This window comes from Oryza glaberrima, chromosome 6, assembly GCF_000147395.1.
Source record: "Oryza glaberrima chromosome 6, OglaRS2, whole genome shotgun sequence".
Classification (NCBI taxonomy): Eukaryota; Viridiplantae; Streptophyta; class Magnoliopsida; order Poales; family Poaceae; genus Oryza; species Oryza glaberrima.
Window position 1 is genome coordinate 7,017,196 of NC_068331.1, and position 14,940 is coordinate 7,032,135.

At 45.6% G+C, this 14,940-nt stretch overlaps 1 long non-coding RNA gene and 1 pseudogene across 1 annotated transcript; both read right to left on the bottom strand.

Moving 5' to 3' along the window:
* Window positions 1-1,493: 1,493 nt before the first annotated feature.
* Window positions 1,494-5,201, bottom strand: LOC127775973 (uncharacterized; annotated as a pseudogene).
* Window positions 5,202-9,547: 4,346 nt separating this feature from the next.
* Window positions 9,548-11,291, bottom strand: LOC127777788 (uncharacterized). The gene is made up of 2 exons (XR_008018369.1): window positions 11,159-11,291; window positions 9,548-9,778 (listed from the first exon to the last, which is right to left on the bottom strand). It is a non-coding gene; the product is annotated as an uncharacterized LOC127777788 (long non-coding RNA).
* Between the last annotated feature and the right edge of the window lie 3,649 nt (window positions 11,292-14,940).

The following is a 14,940-nucleotide window of genomic DNA, read 5'->3' on the forward strand; positions in this document are numbered from 1 at the left end:
GCGTGATGGCAAATCATAAGAACGCAACCATGGCAACCACATCGATGTATATCATCAGCAATTCAATTCATGAAATACTCAGCAATTCAATTCATGAAATACTACAGAGCGTGGGATGATGCCCTTACGCGGATGAGGAGAGGGAAGTTGTCGCGGGCGAAGCGGCCGGCCTAGCAGTTGAGCACGGCGTCGACAGCGCCGGCCTCGGCGCGCGGGATCGCGAGCACGCGCGCGGCGGCCTCCAACACCTTCCAGTCCCGCTGCCACCGGCTCTCCTCCACGCGCAGGCGGTGGCGCGCGGGGAACGCCGCGGTGCCCACGCCCTCCACCTCGGCGCGGGCCTCGTGTTGGCCCCGGTCGTAGTCCACGGACACGGCGGGGCGGCGCTCCGCCCACTCCGGCGGCGTGGCGCCCGCGGTGGTCGTGAGGGCGCACGGACCACGCGCGTCTGGGCAGTTGACGCCGTCGAGTCGGGCGTCGCCGCCGGTGAGCGCGGCAGCGGCGGAGCAGCGGAAGACATCGCGGCGGGTGGTGGAGGGGAGAGACTATAGAGGCTCCACCATTGGGGCAGCTCCGCCGCAGCTCCGGATGGGGAGAGGCGGTCACGCCGGCCGACTCTCTCCCCTTCTCTGGCGCCGGCCGCCTCCACTCCCCCTCTCCCGCTTCTTCCCCGCGCGCCGCAGCGCCCGCTGCGCTGGCTGCCGCGCCCGCTCCGCCGTCGGCCGCACACCCGCATCTGCCCGCCTGCGCGTGAGAAGTTGAGAAGAGAAGAGAAAAATAAAGGAAAAGGGAGAAGTGGGGCCCAAATTATTTTCTCTCACTGACATATGGGCCCCCACATTTTTATTTTATTATTTTTGCTGACTATTATGCCACGTCAGCAAAACCAGGCATATATACTGTCTTGGGACCTAAATTAGACCGTTTTGTATAGTTTAGGGGTGAAGATTTCTGATTTTGTGGTTAAGAGACTTAAAAAAATCTCGCTGTTAACTTGAGGAATCTCCGGTGAACTTATTCCTTTTTTTTTTAAATGCATCCGGTTACACTTGCGCAACCGGTCCACTTGCGAAACGGCTTGGATCGGGCCACACCGGCCCACACCCTGCGTCCCTACCCCGCACTCGCGCAGTCTCTCCAAACCCTTGCGCCCCTCATATAATGAGCCACCTCCCTTCCCGGCTACTCCGCGATGGCGATTCCCGTCGCCGTCGGCCACCGCTGCTGAATCCCCTCCCGTCCCCCTCACTCTCGCCGACGTGCGCTCGCGCCCGCCTCCTCTTCCTCTGAGTCCTCTCTCAGCATCGCCGCTAGAGAAGCCGGATTTGGCCATGCTGAGCCGGGATGGAGATCCAGGCCTGTGCTGACTTCAACGAGGATTGGAGGACCGAGCAGCACCAGGTCCACCGCTGTGAGCAGCAACAAGAAGGCCTGCGCCACGACTTCTTGCTCCTTGCCATATGCACAAGACATGCTCCGACGTAGCGGCGGCGATGGCGGCGAAAGAGGTGGTAGTAGGGGAAGTGCGACAAGCCAACAAATCGGTATAGGAGGATGTGCTGGAAGCAGATGAATAGGAGGAAAAGGAGGAGGTGCTGGGCCAAGATCACATGGCCATTGACGACAAATGATTTTACCACTAGCACTAGAGCATCACTTCTGTATGAGACATTTCATGTCTAATGTGTGGATTGGGAACCTATCTTTCTTTCTTGAAGTTGATGAATGCAGAGGAGAGTAATCATACCTTTTGTTACCCCTGAATGTCTTCTACTGGGAGTTCATATCGGCAAACTGGACAGGTATGTTGTGCCAAGAGCCACTTCAGTATGCATTGCATATGGAATACGTGTTGACAAGGGAGGCGTGCACATCTATATTTTGTAGCAAGCGTGCTTTTGCAGATGGAGCATTCTGTGTCCTCCTTGCAAACAAATATCAGGGGAAGGTTGAGTAGGAAACTCCTTGATGTTGGAAACGTCCCCATTGTCAGTAATGGCTGTCCAAGAGCAGCTAGCATTCGAACCATGGCTCTTTCCTCCTCATCAAACAAAGTGATGAGGCGGTTCGCTTTCTGATCATTGGCCAGTAAGATTTGACCCTCTATCATCAACTCCTCCCCCTCCTCTAGAGCGAGCCCAGTAATTGGCGCAATCATTGCTTCCCAAGAAGGACCTCCTATCACATACTCATCCTGAATGGTATGAAGCTCAATGTAGGACCCCTGACTGCTGGTTGTAGCTGTATCATCATTGTCACTTTCATTGGCATCGCCATCAATACACAAGGGACCCTTTCTTTGGGGTATCTCCAAATCAGGAAGTGGAGGTAATGTAGATAGTGGCTGGTCAGAGGCATATATATTTTGGCCATTGTTGACAGAAGTGGATGCCACCAAAATGCGTGAAGTGGATGGTCCTAACGGCAGCAACTCTAAAATGGTCTCATCATCGCTAAAAGTAGAGCCTTCATCGCTGCTCTCAAACTTGCCTGTGGAACGGAGGAAGGTAAAGCCTTTTCTGTGACATTCTTTGCCTGTCACCTGCAACCAAGCCAAAAATACTCAGTTTTTTTTACCAATGCAAAAAACATAACTCCTTAAGCACTAGCTTCTTGATTAGTGCGAGATAAAGAACTACTAAAACCCTCCCTCTCAATAAGCCAAGGCTGAAAAATAAACTACAATGAAAAAACCCCAATATCAACTCTAAAATTAAGTTTCAAACTTCAAATTTTGGCTGCGGTTGATAAGCCAACAAGCAGATGATGAGAGTCCAAATGTTCTAAAAACCCATGTTATAGCGATTTATCAGCAGATGCATACCCCAGAAAGTAGTAAGTACTTTTAGCTCCATGTTTTCAAATGCCAGATGTGGTTATTCATAATCATTATTTGCATGTACAAAGTGTTCTTTGAGATATGATGCAGCATTTGGGGGAAATAGAGATGAACCTTATCATGATCGTCTTTTTCATATTGTTCTTCAAAGAGAGACCTCTCAGAATCAGCATTGCTCACATTTCCATTCAACTCTTCGAAACTACCTTCTAACTCAATGACCTAACTCCAATCCGTGACCTGTTGGCCTGGAAAGGTGAACATCTCAGTAACAAACTTATGTATGCAACTTCAAACACAATTCTGGGACATCATTATGTATGCATCGTGACTTCCTTGCTTACCTTCTCCTGATGACAGCTCAGAGCACTTCTTACCATTTAATTCTACAGAAACCATCTGCTGGAACTTCCTGCACAAGACGAATATTGTTTACCTTTTGATAATCAACAAGAAGGTCTTATAAGAAAATTTTCACCTAGCAAAGCAAATGCAAATGGACATAAAAAAGCAAATAATCAGTGCTACTGACTGTTGAATTGTTTGGAAGCACCAAAACCAACTTGGTAGTATCCTTCCATATAGGTAGTCAACCTCCATACTAATGAGTGCTAACCATGCCAAAAAAGAAAAAAAAAAGAAACATCTGAATTCTGAAAGTAGGTGTTATTACCACACGAGTCCCCCAGTAACAAAAACCTGAAGCATTTTCATTCCCTTATGATCCTTAGTTCATGCATATCAGGAATTTCGAGATCGAGACAATACATCCATTGATACCCTTATCCAAGCCCTAAACTAAGGTTTTAACACAGACTAACATATATGTTTTTAGAGTATCAAGCTGGCTCCAAGCAAAGAAGCAAGAGATGCAGCATCTGTTGTAGCAAATCCAATGTGCAACTATACAACATGCGAAAATCCTCACAGATTCAACGGCAGGACAAACATTGCTTACCTTATCTTTGTGTTTAACTGATCCATCTGGCTGATGAACTCATCCCTGCAAGGAGCAAGTTGCATGTCTTAGCTGTTTGCAACCAAGTATTCACCAAAATGCATTCAATAGACCAGCAGCAGGGCAATCAACAAAACTCCCGTACTCACCTCTCAATGTCTCCCTTGCCCTTTTGGAGACATTATATCAAACACCAAGAGCGCAGCACCATTTCCCAATTGCAATGTTACAGAAACATAAGCAAATCAGCGCGTCACATTTAAACAAAAAAAAATCGAACAGCGAATATTACTGCAAACCGCAGATGAAACCCCAAAATTTACTGACCTTAAGCGCGTCCAGATCAGAGCGCACCTGCGATATTTCCTCCTGGAGGTGCGAGATCGTCGCCTAAACGCACCGAAACGAAATAAACCCAATCGAATCAGGCGAAACTGGCCGTAATCGAGGACAGATGAGGAAGAGAGGTAGAGACCTCGAGCCCGTGGATGGACACCACGGCGATGGCGACCTGCACCTGGTTCCCGCCGAGCTCCTGCTCCGCGTCCTCCCGCGCGCGCTTCGCGGCCTCGAGCTCCGCCGCGGCCGCGTCGTAGGCGGAGCGCACGCCGTCGACCCGCAGCTTCAGGACGGACATGCCGCGCTCTGCACGGAGGCCACGGATCAGCCTAGCCGATGACGCGAAACACTGGAGCAGCCTAGCTCAGCGGCGGCCCCGCGGCGAGGCAGGTAAGTGCTTGCATGTAGGAAGTTATATGTGGATATCGGCTGGGAGTAGTGGCCGAGTCAAGTAGCTGGAGTAGTGGCATGGATTGTGGATCCGTTAGCTGTGTTGCATGTGTGTTAGTGCATTTGCATGCAAAGAGATATGGCCTGCATGCATAGAGACGTGATTAGAGGTTAATTAGTGGCTAAGGCATGTGAGTGGTGGCCGGTTAGTGCGGCAAAAACGTGGCTAGTGTGCTGCTGCGCGTGTGTGCTATTTAAGCACGTAATCAGTGTGTGATTAATGTGTGGAGAATAGAAAGTGAAGTGTGTGGTGGTGGTGGTTCACTGGTGTGCAGTGACAAAAAATTTCCTTGCGTCTCTTTGTTTCATTGCGTGTTGTTCATCTTCTTCCTCTGTCATTGCCTCCTGAGTGTGTGTTTCATCGAGACAGAGAGAGAGAGAGAGAGCTGTGTGTGTGCAAGTGAGTGTTTGGGCTAACAGGAACTAGCTTACCGCCGTGGGACTCGTCGGTGGCGAAGTCGCGGACCATCGAGGGCCAGGAGGGGAGCTTCTTCCGGGGCTCGCCGCTCGCCCCCGCCGCCGCCGACGCAGCCATGAAGAGAGGGTGGAGAGGAGAGCAGAGAGGCGACGCGCGGGGGACGCCCTTCCCGAAGCTTCTAGAATATTCGGGAGCGGTTCCCGCCTCGAGATGAGGGAGAGGGCCTTCTGCGCTACTGGAGAAAGAGGCCCAGTAATTGGTTCCTATTTATAGCCGTCATCGGAAGCCACTTGGGCCGGTATACCGATCGAGAAAATATATAGGTACAAGTTCAATTGAGGTTCCTCATCTTAACGTCGACTCGTCGAGTTCAAATTATCCTTAAACTGCAATACTATACTGGAATATATAACACGCAATTTTACTATATATTTGTCGATAAATTTTTCCTCAAAAATTTGACAGATGTAATTACAGTACAATCGTAGTGTAATTACACTGTAACTATAATGTAACTTGTATGTAACTTTCATAAATCTCTCCGTAACATGTAATTTCGGTAAAATGGAGGTTGTGGGAACAAATTCTTTCACATATGTGTGTGCTATGATTTGTTTTCTTCCTCACCAAAACAAATCTTGTAATAGATCTAACGATTTAAAATTATGTGAGACTTACATATAAGTTACACTGTAGTTATATACAAGTTACAGTGTAATTATATATAAGTTACAGTGTAATTATACTATGATTGTACTATACTTACATCCGTCAAATTTTTAGGAGAAAATTTGTCGACAAATATATAGGTGGTCCCACACTATAACACGTCACTCAAACTTACAAAGCCGGTGTTCCGTAGCCAAAAACCATCTACGAGCTTTTAGTGCTATGTAGACGCCATATGGACGTAAAGTGAACTTTTTTGCTCCTAGAATTTAGATAAAGCACTGGGCCGACTTGTCCATGGCCGAAGTCGTTACAGGCCAATTTAAGCTCGGAAAAAGTACATAGTTCCTCCTCTTGTCATTGGTGACAAAATCATCCCACAACCGTAAAACTAGATACATGTCATCCCTCAGCTTATAAAACCGGACCACTTTAGGTTCTCAGACGGTTTTGACCCTAGTTTTATTCAACGTGATGGTTGAGTCAGCGTGGGCCCCAAAAATAAAAATAAGGGTGATCACGTTATCACCCTCTCTCTTTCCCCCCTTCTCTCCCTTCCTCCTCTCTTACTCATTCTCCTCCTCGTCTGGGCAACGCAGCTAGCGGGTGGGGAGGAGGCCGGCGGGGTGAAGTGGGAGAGGACGAGGTCTAACGGCCGACAACAGGCAATGTGGGAGCAGGCCGGGGCGCTGGGGTTCGAGTCTGTCGAGTTCGAGGCAAAAACGGGCAGCCACCGGGGGAGAACCGAAGGCACGCGGCGTGATCGGCAGCCGATGGGGGAGAAGAGCGGCGGCAGCATTCAGTGGCGAAGAGGGCGGCAGCCGAGGAGAATCAGAGGCGCGCGGCGCGACCAGCAGCTGAAGCGGAGAAGAGCGGCGACGGCGCTCGGTAGCGAAGACGGACGACAGCTGGGGAGACTGGAGGCGCGCGGCGCAGCCGACAGGGAAGAGCGGCAGCGGAGCTTGTCCATGATCTTGCGCCTCCCCTCTCTTGTCTTCCTCCTCAAGGCGTTCACTTCCATCGATGCCACATCAAGGATGCTGGCCACCACCGACCTCGTGCGGGACGTCACCGCCCTAAGGAGCCATGACTCGGAGCGAGTTCAGGTCCTCCCCACGGGCGTCGTCCACGGGTGGCGGCCCACCGCCGCAGTGCTCGCCTTCACCCCCGCAGCAGGCCATGGTGGCTGTCCTCTCCCGCCGGCCGCCGTCTCCTAGCTCCACTCCTGCCACCCGCCGCCCTCTATAGCTGGTCGCTGCGGCGGTGCCTCACGGCAGACGCCAACAGACCTCCTTTCCCGACTTGCCCCGCCAGCCTAGATTATGAGAAGAGTGAGAGAGAGGTGGAAGGGAGAGAATATGGGAAAGAGAAGGGGTGACGAGGTGGAAGGGGTGAGAATATGGGAATGAGGGACCTTGTATGTACTTTTTTTCCCTTTAAGCTCTACGTACTGCTGCCTAGTTCGGCCTATTTCCGTGGAGGGCTAGAGGCCCAACTGAGGCACATCCCGAATCTATCACATGTCGAACCAGAATTACCGAACTACTCGTGTAGGAATAAGTTCACTTTGAATCCCTCAAATATATGTCTAATCTAATATGTACCCCTCAATCGCAATACCATATATCTTGAACATCCAACTGTTAAAACCGGTACAAAATAACTTCCTCGGTGGTTTTGAGGGTGGCTTTTGCTGACGTGGCTCGTTGACCTAGTCTAAACACCGAGCCAACATGTGGGACTTATCTGTCATCCTCTATCTTATTCCCTTCTCCCTCTTTTCTCTCTCTCTCTCTCCCTCTTATCTCGCTGAGTCTCTCCCCTTCCGCCTTCTCCTTCTGCACAACGGCGATGGCGTCGGGAGGACGAGGGCAGCGGCGGTGATGGCGACAGGAAGACGAGGGGAGCGGCAGCGGCGGCGAGCTCCCACCAGGGTGCCTCGGAACCGGTGGCAGTGACTCGGCCTCGCGAAGGATCGCGGATGTAGGCCCTAGCGAGAGCGATGGCCTCGTTGGCTGTGGCGGCCCCTGTGTTGCTGCTTATCCTCCTTGCCTTGCAGTCACCGGGGTGATCTCCAATGGCTACGACCACTGCTACAAGGCCAATGAGCAATGGCGGAGTTGTTCTCCCCTTCTTGTTCGTGTTTGTGGCGCGCCAGCGGTGGCGGCGGCGGTGGTGGAGCTGAGTGGCTGAGGTGATGGAGCCAAGGGACCATTCATGCGGGGATGATGGTGAGGTGGATCCAGAGGGTGACATCAAGCTCCACTCCTCTCCTCCGGCTTCTCGTTCTTCCAGGACCTAGCACACGAGAACGACGAGGGTGACAAAGAGGCGCAGGGATGGCGGTGGAGGTTCCTCCTCACCGGCCGCTCCCAATTCAACACCATCTCTTAGGTGGCCCTCGTTGGCGTCGACGTGTGCCCCGTCGAGAGCCTCGACTGCGAGTACGACGTCGCTCATTTTCCCTTCCCAATTCGAGGCATGCGATTCGCTACGGTTGTGACCCAGGTGGCGGCAATGGCCTCCTCAAGCATTGTAGCCGTTCGGCCTCCTCGGTTGGAGATGGCTCTGTCTCGGTCCACGCCAACACCCAGGTCCTGTTCCATCGAAACCGCCGACCGCCCTCCCCTGCTTGAGCTTGTTGGCATCGGCATCGTCGCGGCTACAAATAGAGCAAGAGGTGGAGAGAGAGACAGAGGGTGGGGGGAAAGGAGGAGCAACGAGGAAGGCTGAATGGGAAGAGAAGGGGGGGGGGGGAGATGAGAGAGAGGGAGGAGGAGGAAGAAGGGAAGGAGAGAGAATGACATGTAGGCCCCACATATAAGTGGGTCATATAATAATTTGGTGTGAATGATAAATGGGTCCCACGTAAATTTTTTTAATTATAATACCACGTAAATGCCACGTGAACCTCCAAAACCACCGAGGAAATCAAACTGTTCCGATTTTAATAGTTGGGAAGGTTGAGATATCCAGTATTGTGGTTTAGGGATACGAATCAGTTTCGACCACTAGTTAAGAGAGTAAAAAAAGTGAACTTATTCCACTCGTGTAGATGAAGAAGGGCTATGCCATTTGGTAGCCCGGAGACTGGGGGGCTTGTTCACTTCGTTGCCGAAATCAACCATATTAAATTTTGGTAATGTCACATTTTAGCACATATTGGCATTTTCAAATTTTGATAGTGTTGGCTTTGATTTGATAGAGTTTTAAGAGAGGAAGCTTTTAGAAATATCAAAATTTAGTAAGATAATAATGATTGAAGTGTGTTGAGTTTGTTGCGTTATTAAAATTTGGTAAGATTGCAAGCGGCAATAAACTGAACGGGTCCTGGAGTCCTTGACGGCAGTGTTGCCGCCTTGCCGGCGGCCAGTGAGCCGGCTCCACCGACAACACTCCAACTACCTTATAATATACAATGTCCAATCTCTATAGGAGCGAATTTCAGATTAGGTTATTTAAGGGCTAAGTTTTCTGTTTGATAGGCTATGTTCCTAAATTAAAAAGACTGTATATATCATCTAGTTGGATGTAGAGGGCGGGTAAAAAATACCCTTCTCAAAAAGAAAATTGATACACATTGTCTAGTGGCATTCCTGTTTGGGAAATAGAAAGGACTTCCGTCTTTTCCAGCTACAGGCAACCTTTTTCCTTAGGCCTTATTCGGTTGCTTGGGATATAATCTCAAGGGGAACCTATCCAGTGAATCCCTCCCATATCATTCAATCCCTGCGGGGTTCGAATCCCTGCCCGTTTCTAATCCCTGTCATAGAAACCCTGCCTTCGTTTAGCACAGGGAAAAATAAGGCAGCAGCTGTACGTTCCCAAGTAAGCAATGAACCAATATGCATTCTCCCAGATCAAATCCATAGGACACAGTAAAAAAAAACATTGTTTAGCACAGGGAAAACACACATGTATGCTGTACGTTCACAAATGCATACATGAAAGGGTCACAAAGTAATCAAAATGGTTACAATTCAGTTGTTTTTTTAGAATAAATAGAACTAGCCAGCTAAGAGCTAAACTACAAATTGAATGCAAGTGTTTGCTTAGCACTAATGCCACCATGAGCTTCAGTCACCCAGCTGCAGTGTTCCCATCTCTGAAAAAAAAAAGGGAACAACATTGGATCAATTCCAAAAAGAAGTGCACCATATATGTTCTTTTTTGTCAACCAAATATCAAATTGAACTAATGCAGAGTACAGATTACAGAAGAGCAGACAAGTAAAGAAAAGAGCCACACTTGATATCCAAACTAAGGCTGATGCACTACATGGAATGCTAACAGTCTGATAGAACCAAAGATGAAAAGAGACTTGAAAGTTCAGGAACTAGGAAGCTAACAAAAATACAGTTAATTGGCTTTTGTTTTTCTGGAACAAGCACTACTTTGTAAGTACAGCTATACAAGTGTGCTCCAGTTTCACAACAAGCAATGGAGATAAAAGAAGAGCAAGCAGCTTGTTCATTTCTTCAGTTAGACCAAAATTTACAGTGAGGACTGACTGCATTTGCTGTCTGAATCTGGCGACAACATGATACACTACGGTGAAACGATGCTCTTAATAGGAAAGCCCTGCAAGTTTCATCTTCTATTTAAGTTTCACATATGTAAGGTTCACCACTAAAGTATCATCATGGTTCCTTGTATCAACTAAACACCGTGACATTCTGAAGTTTGAGCAAGAGCTAGCTATAGATAAACACAGAGGATCCTAATCCAGTACAAATCTGATTGATTAATCAAATATATATCACAATAAACTAATGACTAATAAAAAACAACTCTTATTAGCACTTTAGTGCTCCTGCTGATCGGCCCCTAGACAGATATATGTATGCTAGTTTCACTTTGATGCTATTAAGCTTCTTGTATTTGTTGACACCTTATTACCAGCAAATAAAAAAGAAAATCTCTGCACTGCAAGTCTGCAACTATATCTACATAACTCTGAATTTCTTCAGATTTTGCAATCTTGAGAAGAATTAAGTTCGAACCCTGCAACTTTGGAAAGTAAAAGAAAGAAGAAACTCCTCTGTACTGCACCTGCAATTACATGACTCTGAATTCCTTCAGATTTCGCAAACCTGCAACTGCAACTACATCTACATGACTCTGAATTTCATCAGGGTTTTGGAGAGTCTTACAGAGATGCTACGGGCCAAGAACCAAGAACCCTCTCCTCCTCCTTCTCCTCTCCTCTCCGGCGTCTAAGAACCCTCCCGTGTCCCGGCGCCGCCGCCAGATCCGGACAAGGACAAGGCGCCGCCGACGCCGAAGCCACCCAAGCCCAAGCCCAAGCCGCCCAAGTCGGAGCCGGAGCTGAACATGCGGTCGGCGTCGGCGTCGGCGCCGGAGCACGACCAGACGGCCGGGCCCTACGGCACGGTGCGTGCGACGACAGGAAAGGGAGAAGAGAAGGAAACCCTAACCCTAAATTTGAAAGAGGAGGGGAGAGAGGGAAAGGAAGCGTGCTCACCGGAGAGAAGGTGGCGGCCGGAGGAGAGAGCTGTGCGCCTCCGGATCGCGCCGCTCCCGCCATCGCGTCCGGGTCTTCGTTGCGCCGCCGCTCCTCTCGAGGAATTTTTCCGCTCCTCTGGAGAGTAGGTGATTTTTTCCCGGGCAGACAGCACAGGGAAACCCCGTGGTGGGCCGGGCTAAAATTCACGTTAGGGCTTAACCGAACGTACAATTTCACATGGGCCGAGATTGTTTCCTCGCCAGGGTGATCCATGGAGATTGGGCCCTGATCCCAGCCGTTCCCGGCCCAACCGAACAAGGCCTTACAGTTTTGTAATAGCCTGGAAACAGTGCTACTATGGCTCCGTTCAAGTTTACTGCAGTAAATTAAGTACGGGCATGAAAAGAAAATCATTAACATATAATTAATTAAACTTTAGTTACTTTAAACATAAAAATAGATTTATCTAATATTTTAAAAATAGATTTTATATAATAAATTTTCTCACGAAATATGCCGTTTAATATAATTTAAAAAACGTGCTTACGAAAACTGAAGTAACATTTGTATCTAGCCGGGCCTGTGGTCTAATCCTGAATACGTGGACATCACAAACCGATCCTCACATGGCCTCTTAAATTCAGCACAGTACAATTGAATATAGCGTCGTGTATCTACATCCTTGATGATCTTGACGACGTCGGAAAGCGATTCTTGATACTCAAGTACGAGATTTATGAATCCTCAATTCTCATGTCCCTTGAGCAGTACGTGGACTTCTGCTGTTGCCGACTGAATTCTTGGCCTTCAATTCTCAACTGATCAACCTAATTCAGCTCTCACATCACCGCCGGCCACTTGGAGCTGCAAGTTCTTTTTCTTCCATTCCACGAGCTAGCTTGAGCTCGATCAGTCACATCTGGTATCTCGAGTAGATGGAGAAATTGTGCGTCGATGGGGGAAAATGTTTATGGGAAGATCCAAAATTGACATATGCCTGTGGCTGCGTGTGATTTCAGGAAATCTAGATGTAGTTATTGACTTTTTTAGGCTATAGCATATAACCATCAATTTTATTGAAATAACTATAAATATTATTTATTTTATTATTTTTTTGCGGGGATTATTTATTTTATTATTAAAAGTGCTTAAGTATGAGATTTTTTTTTTCATTAAATTTACGAACCAGATGAATGACCATACGTCATGTCTAAAAATTAACGGCATCATACATATTAAAACCATTGAGAGTATTTTGTATACAATCTCGTCATTTATACACAGGAGCGTTCATACGTAGTACTATTAACTAGGGTCGGGATCCTGGTTAAATTATTTAATTCTAGTATATCACTAAATAATCTATCTATTTATTATATTATTAAAACAGCTTTGAAAGAAGGCACTACGTTCGCTGTGGGGCTAGAAACTCCCACATTAATCGAAGAAAAAGAGAAAAATATATACCACTAAATCATAGTAAATCTAGATCTCAAGGGTTAAGATTTAATGCGTAAAATTTTGGAAATATACTGTTATTCCACATAAGCACTATAGAAGCGGACATGTTAGTATGATATAACTCAGATTGAGTATGGCGTATAGTAGTAGCATCAGGACACCAGACTCTATTTGGAAAGGAATATAACTTAGCAAAAGGAAACAGAACTAGAGTAGGTTTCATGTGAGGCAGCAGTAAAATAGTTGTACCACACGCGTATAATCCTATCATTGTTTTTAACAGTGATTTACACCTTCCAATAAAAATTAACGGGCACACTAAAAACTAGCAAAAGAACATGTGCATTATCACCAGATCTAGATTGTTTCTATGTTTCTTTTGCATATTCTTGAAAAAATCCTTTAAATTCAAAATACAAATGTAATAAAAACTCAATACGGATGCTAGAAATTACCACATTAACTGTAGGAAAAAAGGAAAATATAATAAATTCTGAAATTAGAAAAAAGTTGAATACAATTTATAAATAACCAAAATTTGTAATAAAAAAATAAAGACTATTAAAAGAAGAGACCATCCAGAATACATGACGAGATTAATTAAAAATCAGAATAACAAATAAAATAAAATTTGAAAATAAAAAAATAACTATAAGAGTTCAAGTAGGAATATAATTTTGTAAATAAAACATATCGGAATGAAAATATGAAATTTTCAAAATAAAAAATAAAGTACATATAGAACACAACGATGACAAATGACAGATGATAATAAAGAGGGGAGAAGCAACGTGCATGTAAAGAGTAGAGTGGTGACGGTTGATTGGGCATCTAAAAACTACTAACAAAACTCTAAATAGAATCCCAATTATGATTAAAAGGAGGAATGATGGACAGGCCGTTAACCAACACAGTTAAGGCGGTTGGCGGGACGCCTAAAAGGTAAAAAATAAACGATAATGATGATCATGTTTAATTTTAATATATCAATGACAACAAAGAGGGGAGGCAACGTGCAGCCATAGAGGATTACAGTGGTAAAGCTGTGGATGGTTTAGCAGGACTTCTACAAAGTAAAAAAAAAAACCAAAATGATAATTATGTTTAATTTTTAAAATCTCAGTAACAATAAAAAGATGAGGCAGTGGACGGGTCATAAAGAAGTATAGTAGCAGCGCGTTTGACGGGACTTCTAAATATTATAAAAATGAAACTCAACGAGAAAGTAAACTCTAAAAACTATATGGTCCAATTTTTAAAGGTTCAAAACTTTTAAAAAGTAAAAAATAAACCAATAATAATCATGTTCGATTTTAAAATCTCAATGACAATAAAGATGAGAGGCAGCGGGCGAGTCACAAAAGAGTACAGTGGCAAAGCCGTTAACGGTTTGGCAGGACTTCTAGAAAGTAAAAAATGAAGGCAAGCGTTTGATTTTTAAAATGCCAATAACAATAAAGAGAGAAGGCAGTTAACAAGACGTAGAGGAGTATAGTGACAGCATTTAACGAGACTTCTAAACATTATAAAAACCAAAACCCAATGAGACAATAAACTCTAAAAGCTATAATGTCCAATTTTTAAAGGTTCCAAAGAGAATGAATAGAAGTAGTGGTAGATCGATCGAGCAAGCAAATAAAGAAGGGATGATAGAAGTAAAACATTAGTAACTGGTGTGACTTTTAAAAACTATAAAATTAGAAACATAGAGATGATAAGATTTGGTCTTTCAAAATCTTAAGACGATGAGATATCTATTTAATAAATTTCAAGAAAAAACATGTTAAAAAATAGATAATTTTGTATTGATGCTAGCCGCACAATTGTACGGACCACCCAGCTAGTTTAGATAATTAATATGTATTGGATCCTGATAATTTTTGTTCTGAGTTTGCCCCTTTTTTTTGACAAATTGACCCTTTTCGAAAACTTATTTCGAAACTAACCCCTACCAAAAATTTTAACCAAAAATAGGCCGTCGGCTTAGCGCGTGTCAGCGCTAGGCCCATTGGCGCTGATCTCGTGCCACCGTGGCGGCCGAGCCGATCCCCCAGCCGTGGCGGAGAAATTGTGCGTTGATGGGGGAAAAATGTTCATGGGAAGATCCAAAAATGACATATGCCTGCGGCTGTGTGTGATTTCAGGAAATCTAGATGTAGTTATTGACTTTCTAGGCTATAACATAGGACCAATTATTTTATTAGAATAACGATATTAAGTATTATTTATTTTATTGTGAATTATTTTTTATTAAAAGTATTCTCTTCATCCAAAAGTCTTATTTTATTTTTTACTTTTTTCACATAAGATAGAATATTTATAGTTATATGCATCCAAAA